We start from the raw sequence: 7,679 nt of genomic DNA, 5'->3' as shown, positions 1-7,679 counted from the left end.
AGATAACGAGATAATTTATCACAAGAAAACAACTTTTGTTTTTTCGAGATAATGAGATAATTATGGAGAACTCAAAAATGAGTGTCTGGTTCATTTGATCACACCTGATTTCAGCCTTCAAGATCACTGTCATGACTGTCGGGGAGGATTCATAACTGCTAGTCTTCTCCTTAAATGACGAGGACTGATCTGAATGTTATCTCTAACAGAAAGACACAATGCAATTTCTGCCTGTGTTAGACCTTGATTGAAGTACAGTCTGATGCGTTGATCAATAATGGGTACTCCTTGATCTGACATTTTCAGCTTAAATCAGTTGCTACAGTTGTCAAGACGCCATCTATGCATGCTGGCATGGCACTCCTGATCTCTGATAAACATTATATGTAATAAGAGGAAACAACATTTTGTTTTCTCGTGATAACGGGTTGATTATCTCGTTATCTCGAGATAACAAAGCTTGTTTTCTCGAGATAACAAGATAATTAACTCGTGATCTTGAGATAACGGCATTAAAAAAAATGATTGCAAGCACAGCCGTTCTCGGCTTCCGTACAATTCAGTTATGCCAGCTCAAATTTTGTTTTCTCAAGTCCAATTGAGCTCTGTGAGACATCTGGGGATTTAGGAAAAGCAAACCAGCAAAGATTAAATCCAGCAATGTTGGAGAGTGTACTGCTACTACTAACTTGGAATTTCTTTTTTTTTTCCAAAATCATGTTTTGAATTCATCAGTACAGTATGAGCAGGACCAATTCAAATTTATACAATTCAAGTACATTCTGTGCTGGCACTAAACTATGAACAGAGATTAGTGCCAGCAGAAACTGAATTGCATTAATTTGAATTTGATGCTTGAATTGAATCGTGTGCAAAAATTGAAACTGAATTGCAGAATTTGAATTTGTATTGAAACAGAATGTAATGGTTTGAATTGGCTCATTGTTGCTCATTGCTTTCAACTTTAAACTATTATTTCAAACTAGTTTGAGGTAAAAATTCAACCCTCAATATTATTCAAATTCAGTTCTTACAATTCAATTTAATTTTTTTTTGGCTAACTTGAGGTGTGTGCTCAAACTAATTTGAAATAAAAATTTAAAGTTGAAAGCAACAATGACCAAATTAAAATCGAACCACTAAATTCAGTTTAAAATTTGGCAATACAAATTCAAATTTAGTAATTCTGTTTCAATTTTTGCACCAAAAATAAACAAAAATTAAATTATATGCAATTCAAATTCAGTTTCTGCTGGCACTAATCTCTGCCCATACTAATCTTTCCATAACTCTCTCAGACGAAACACAAACACTGATTATACAGAGACTTGCGTTTGCCTTCTTACAAACACACAAGTCGCTGCGACGCCATCTACCCAGCACACTCCAAACCAAATGGCTTTCGGACAGAGGGCCTGAATTTTGAACATCTTTCCCCTTTTACAAAAATACTTCCACGTTTGGAAAGTGACGGACTGGAATTGTGTTTGCTGTTTTCTTACCGTTTCTGACAAGGAAGATTATTTAGAATTAGACAAACGATAGGCCAAAGTGTGATGATGCAGACTGATCTGCCACCTGCTTCTGCCCACGTGTGTGTGTGTGTGTGTGTGTGTGTGTGTGTGTATACAGTGTGTGTGTGTGTGTGTGTGTGTGGGTGCGTGCATTGCTCATAGGGTATTTTTCTGCAGTCAAAGTGTTGTTTCTCCTTTTAATTCTGATCTGGATTCAAGTAAAATCTCTGAAGTGGGACTGCCTGCCTTCAGTACTATGCTCTTCTTCTCCTCCTGGACTTCCTGCAGCACACGTCACCGCTAGGGTTTTTGAATGTTTCTGTGCCTCGGAGCGTTGTTGAGCAGGATGAAAAGGATAATGAAAGTGTGGGTGTGTGCGTGTGTTTTGAGAGAGGGATAGATGACAGTATTTTAGAATGAGTTTCATGCATTGATTGTGGATGGGTGTAATTGTGTATGGCTGTTGCCATCTGAAAACCTCTTGACTCCAGTTTCGGCGACTTTCGTGTTTTAACTTTAGTTGAAGGATTACATGCTCCTCTATGGCAGTGATTCTCAACCTTTTTCATATCAAGGACCACTAATTTAGTACACATTAGGGCCGCGGACCCCCATTTGATGAGATTTTGTCTCTCGGACCCAAATCTGTGAATATATTTATTTTTAGATATAATTTTCTCCAGAATTCCACAACTATCTGTAGAGAGATAACAGTGAAATTATGATCAAAACAGTCATTCTTCTACATTCTCTAATTGTGTTCGCTTCTTGTAAATGAAATAATGATGAAGTTTAACAATTCATCAATTTGCTGGGGACCCCCTGGAACCCCCCTCAAGGACCCCCGGGCAGTCCCCGGACCTCACGTTGAGAACCACTGCTCTATGGGTTGGGGAAAATTCTACGAACTCTCAAAACACCATCGGATAAACTCAAAAATGCATGGTGGCCCAGCTGAACACATGGCTTCTTTTCACAGTCCCTGAAAAGTTGGACATTTTGGAGATACGAGGTTGTCGCCAGACAGCAGCGATACGCGGGAGCATGAGCACACCACTGGGTAGGAATGCAGATGTATGCTTGTTTTCATGTGAATGTGAGGTGGAACAGTATTTGAGGAGTGATTGTGCTTTCTTCTGCTGATTGTAAACCCCATTAGTGTCTCTTGTAGATCGGATGAAAGTGCAATAGTTTATTCTTCTACAACCCCGATACTCTCCCTCCCTTAAGGCAAGGTAAAAACATTCCTTCCCCTTTAATTCATATTTTTCTATGATAATGTATGAGCTTTGTCCTATTTAAAGAAAGGGAAAGAGGACCGAATGTGTCCTTGTTGTACATAGAGGTTGGGCGGTGTTTATTGGTTCGATTTAATTTATTGGAAATGACAGGGACATGTTTTTTTGTTTTTTTTCTTACACAGATGTGAAAGTGCCAATGTTGAAGGAATGGCTTTGGATGTAAAGGCCAAAATGTGGGCCATTGCCGTTTCCTGATTTGTATTTCTAAAGAATCTCAGGCTTGGGAACAAAATAGCACTTTTGAATAATCTGTAAACTATGTATTTGAATCCAGGTTTTGGTCACAACAGAATTTTTGAGCTAAGTACAAATTCAATAACCTTGTGATACCATCCACATCTGGAGAGCCCACGCTTAGTTTTGTGACATAGTTTGAGGCCAACTGATGGCATTTAAAAGGCAACAAAATTGATTAAACCCTGTGATGATGATGACGATGATGATAGTGGTGATTATATTAACGTTCCGATTTTTTCACAATTTCATTCAGAACTCTGATTCCTGTTGGGCTTTCTCAATTTTTTGTGGATTGAATTAGAAATAGGCCTACTTAGTCTGTTCTGAGCAGTTGACCTCAACCCTGGTTTTTAAGTTGAATAATTTATTGTCAGTGTACCCTATTTCTTTTCAGTTGTTTGTCATCATAAGGTGAGTTGATTAAAAAAATACAAAAAAAAAGACAAATCTTAGTGTCATGATTACTGTGCGATGCTGTGGAAACTGCATTGCTAATGGGGGGACCAGCGGCTGCCAAGTGCATCAGCTGATGGCTCAATCAAACACTTGGCTCTTAATAACGTCTAAATTTAGATTTAGAAGTGATAAGACTATTGCTAGGGAGTGACATCACAGCTGCCGACTTTCTTTGATTTGGGCTTTACTTCGATTGTCATTTATTAAAGTTAACTCTTAGCTTTGAAAGGATGGTGCAGAGAGCTCAAGCTCCCTTTTTTCCTGCTGTGGAGCCTTCAAGAGTGATTGGACCCTGGATTTCAAAGAAGAAAGGTTAAAAATGAGAGAACGTTAACAGTATGAATATATTTTCAGCAAAAGCAGACATTTTCTGAGAAGGCAAATATCTTCTGCAGAAAATATTTTTGAAGAAGTGTCTGAATCTGGTAATGCATATTTACTTCAGAGGCCTCAAACTGACTACTTAAAACATTTTTTGACTATTCATCTTAGTTTTTAGAATTATGTTTTTGAAAAATATTTACATAATTTAACTACAATTATCACTACCACATGCCACTGCCTGCAGCCCCAAGTGAAGTGTCCAAACATTGGTTTGTCAAATGGCCTTTTGCAAATACAGAGAAAGGCTCCAGTTCAGCAAGGATGTAGATGAGATCTTTGAGACAACACAGACTGAAAACTCCAGCCTTGCTGCCGAAAGACTTGGTATGGAGGAGACGCCAATGACGAGAACTTCTAACATGATGAACCACAGGATCAGCCAGTTAAGGCAAGAGCTGACATCTGGCGGCCCCCCAACAGAGGCTTCATGGAAGATCTGGGCCATGAGAAGCTCAACACCTGGGCATGGATATACTTCAAACCATTCTTCCTCCATGATTCCAGCCATTGCAGAGAAACCTGACAAAAGCCTGGGCAACACCTCTGCCTGCACCTTGAATGTCCTTCGGTCTCCTTATCCAGAAGACTTCTCAGGAGCTTGGGTCATAGATGGCAACAGTGGACAGATCATGGCAAATTCAAGACTTGGATTTACCAGAATGCCATCCTTGCACTGATCCTGTGGCTCTTACAAGTCTATGAAGTCCTGAAGTTTACTGTCGAAGACTTTTAGAGGAAGATCGGCCACTACCGCTGCGGGTGGCTGAGCCTACCATAAAGCCTAAACAGCATCACTTTGTACAAGAAGAAGAACAAGCTAAAGTCCAACCATCAACAGCGTGAATAAGGAGTTAATGGGTAACTAGGCAAGAAATCCCGAACCTCCAATGTGATTAACCTAGGGCAGTGGATCTCAATCCTGGTCCTTGAGTACCACAGCCCTGCTGGTTTTCTATCCTACCAGGTTGTTAATTGCATTCACATTGCATCCCAGGTGTAAATCAGCTCCTGGTTAGATGGCTAGAGTGAAAACCAGCAAGGCTGTGGTACTTGAAGACCAGGGTTGAGAAACACTGACCGAGGGCAACAAAGACCAGTCAGTCAGACCTGGCATTTGGCGGCACCCCCAACAGAAACTTCATAGAAGATCTGGGTGAGAAGCTCATGAATTGAGCTTCTCATTGCTTCAGTGCCCTAGTGCTGAAGAGGGGAAACGTGGCTGGCAAGTCTTGTTTCTTCTTCCGAGGCTCATTATTCCAGCTATGGTACAAAAACCTGTCAGAGGCCTGGGCAACACCTGTCTGGACCTTGAATGTCCTTCAGTCTCCTTTTCCAGAAGACTGCTTGGGAGCAATGTTTCCCAGTGGTGTATAGTCCACAGTCTGCAGGTTTTCATTCCAAGCAAACACTACACCAGCTGATACCACTTATTAGTTCCTCCTCTCTGGTTGACGGTATGGTAATCAATGAAATCGGCTGCTGTAATCTTTGGTTGGAATGAAAACCTGCAGACCCACTGCTCTGGAGCTTGGGTCATGGCTGGCAACAGATGACAAATCACTGCTACCAGGGATACTCAAGACCTAGATTTACCAGAATGGCATCCTTGCACAGATTCTGTGGCCCCTACGAGTCTAGGAAGTCCTGCTGTCTACTGTCGCAGACCTGGAGGAAGATCAATCACTACCTCTGCCGGTGGCTGTGTCTATCACAAAGCCCAAGCAGCATCACTTCATACAGATATAAGAACCATCTGCAACCTTCATGCAACCCCACTGCAAGTTCATAGTCATCCGTGCAAGAGACGGGCTGCAATACAGGGAATCCAGGGACCCTAGCATATGGCAAAATCCCAGCTGTAATATTATTTGCCACCAAAAACTGCTTATATCAACTACATTTCTGGGGACAGAGTGGAGCAATGACTAATGACTGACAAGATATTATTTGGTCAGTGTGATAAATTATTAGACGTAGGTCACCAAACGATCAAACTACCAAACATTAATCCTGAATGCTCCCTTGATGTGATTTGTTTTTAAAGATATGTCTACCAAATAAATTTCTAGCAATGATAAAAAAAAATTGCAAGATCAAAGCCTGCTCAGCCTGCTAAGCTGCATCCTGCCATGGGCATCAATGGGGTATAGAAAGATGTGGCACTTGCCATACCTTAGCCTAAGTGAGTCCAAAGCATGGTGAATGCTGCACCTTGCCATACCCAGTTGATGCCCACGGCAGAATGCAGTTTAGCAGCCTGAGTCATGACTGAGTCACAGTGTTCTGGTGGGGCTAGTAGTGGTATCTGGACTGGCAGGACTGGAGAAAAGACTGTACCAGGACAAGATGTACGACTTTGTACGTCTGAACATTTAGGGATTTCTAGGCACTGTGTATGCTTCTCTCACATTCATAATGGAGAATATTGATCTGAGGGCAGGGGGGATGATGCAGCCTAAAGAAAGCAGCAAATGAGCATCAGCCATAATTCTCTACAACAGTGCAGTGGACAAAGTATTAAGAGATGGAAATGGGAATCTGGGCCTGTTTGTCTGTTTTATCCTTGATTTCTCAGTGGACACGACTCCAAGGCTGCTTGAGGTCGACTGAAACAACATCGGAATCTCGGGTCCAATCAAAAGACAATGAATTCATGAAGAAGAATATAAAGGAAAGCCTCTCCAGATGCCTGTTTCATTCCCCCAGTGAACTTGATGAACATTCACTAGTGCCAGGAGTGAGATTCAAATGTTTTTGAATTCAGATCTCTCCAACAAATATATTTAATCTAAACAGTGCTTCACACAGGATTAATCACATGGAATATGAAAGAAATATAAAGAATATAAAGAAACAAAATGGTAAGGAATGTTAAAGAGGCTCATTCACTTTTTCACACAGAGAAGATAATGAAACAAAATGTACATTCTTATTCATGGAACTTCCATGGTTATTATGGAAGCATCTAGATGAGTTTATTCAAATGCTAATGCAAATTGGAATATAAAAGTGCAACCCCGTGATAGCATTTTATTTTTCCACTCATGCATGCGTAATTTGGGTAATAATGATATTATGAATTCAATGATCCAATTTTATGTACTTCCGTGAACAATTTATGCCTGCATAAGTGGAAAATTAAAATACCGTTGTGGAAATGCATTTGTACTTTCCAATTTTCATTATCATGGGAATTATCATTATTATTAGTGGTGGTGTGGTGGTGATGGTAGTAGTAGGAGTAGTAGTAGTGGGCTGACATGTCATAGATGCAGATAATGAGTCACAAAAATAGTATTACTGTTGAATTTAAAATGTAATTATGACCCATATTAAAGTGAAAAATAATGCTTTAATAATGGATTGCATTCTCATTCTTCGGTTTGCATTAACATTTAAAATAACCTGTATGTTTCCATAATAACCATGCAAGTTCTATGAATAAAAAGTAATATTTTTTCATTATTATCATTCATATTTTTTTTATTGACAGCAACAGTAGTTAATGAGTCACAGAAACCAGTATGATTATATTAGTATTGAGTATTATTATTGAATTTAAATTTCAATTCAATTTAAATTCATTTCAATTTTATAGTTTGCATTGCCATGTGAGTAAAGTTAACATGATATGCTGACAATAGAAACCAATAGCGCCCCCTAGAGCTCACGTAGCCACCCGGACACAAAGACGTGAAGGAATTTCCGGTGACGTCACTGCGTATGTCCATAACAGGGCTGCAGCTGTCTGAGAGCAACAATAACAAGCCCTGACCGACAACTTATA

Source organism: Centroberyx gerrardi, chromosome 12 (assembly GCF_048128805.1).
Source record: "Centroberyx gerrardi isolate f3 chromosome 12, fCenGer3.hap1.cur.20231027, whole genome shotgun sequence".
NCBI classification, from domain to species: Eukaryota; Metazoa; Chordata; class Actinopteri; order Beryciformes; family Berycidae; genus Centroberyx; species Centroberyx gerrardi.
The sequence above is the reverse complement of the archived record's forward strand: the minus strand, read 5'-3'. Positions refer to the sequence as shown.